Source organism: Poecilia formosa, unplaced genomic scaffold, assembly GCF_000485575.1.
Source record: "Poecilia formosa unplaced genomic scaffold, Poecilia_formosa-5.1.2 Scaffold154, whole genome shotgun sequence".
Classification (NCBI taxonomy): domain Eukaryota; kingdom Metazoa; phylum Chordata; class Actinopteri; order Cyprinodontiformes; family Poeciliidae; genus Poecilia; species Poecilia formosa.
The window spans coordinates 1264412-1265367 of NW_006800093.1; positions in this window are offsets into that span (position 1 = coordinate 1264412).

The window sequence follows — 956 nt, forward strand, 5'->3', positions numbered from 1 at the left end:
CCAAATTAAATGATAACATTTACCTGTAGCATGCAAAGTGTTTACTTGATGCACAAATTGTTGACATTATGATTCTATTAATTAGTTTTATTTTATTGTTTTAGAGTCAAAGCAACATTTCCACCTTGAAAGACTAAATAGTTTAATCATATTTTTTCCTATATATAGGACTCTACCAACAAAAGAAAAATATGGATTATTGCTTGTTTAACAAGCAATAATCCATATTATTAATAATCCATAACAATAATCCTGGTTATTCATCTGTGAACCTAATTAATTTGTTTGCTATTGACTTTTGCTCATTAAATTTCTTATGTATATTTTGTATTTGGTATTTTTATTGTTGTTGATAATGTTGTTTTTCATGTCTTATTTCTTTTCTTCCTCTTATAAGTGATGGAGATATATAGATGTTATTTATAATGTATAAAGTTGTTCTTTATGTCACCTAATTAGCTCTACATCCTGAAGAAAAATATGGTATTTTTGAAGACAATTTATCTTTCACGTTGCCAGAAATGGCGAAATTAATCGTAAATAATAAAGATTTTGTGATATTCTCGTTTAGTGACATAATTATATTAGTTGTGTTACCCACGCCACTAGAGGCAGTAGCAGGCCCGAAAAGATGCGACAAAGAAGCAGATTTAAAAGTACACAGAAAGCTAGGAAATTTGTTAAAAGCTGTGAGCTGCGCTAAAGTAAATAAAAAAGAGACGCTGAAATACATGCTGAGAGTGAAACTCCTTCCTACAGATGAAGCTACATCACAGATTTCAAAAGAAAATTTAAACGGGAGAACGCTGATAATATAGGAAATAGCGCCCCCTTAATTTCCGGAGTGCAATGGTCCCATTTCCAAATCAGGTAAGAGACTGACGGTGGTCTGCTTGCTGCAGCGAGGTGTAAAGGTAATAAAACGAAATAACACGGAGACATGAAGCAACACGGTC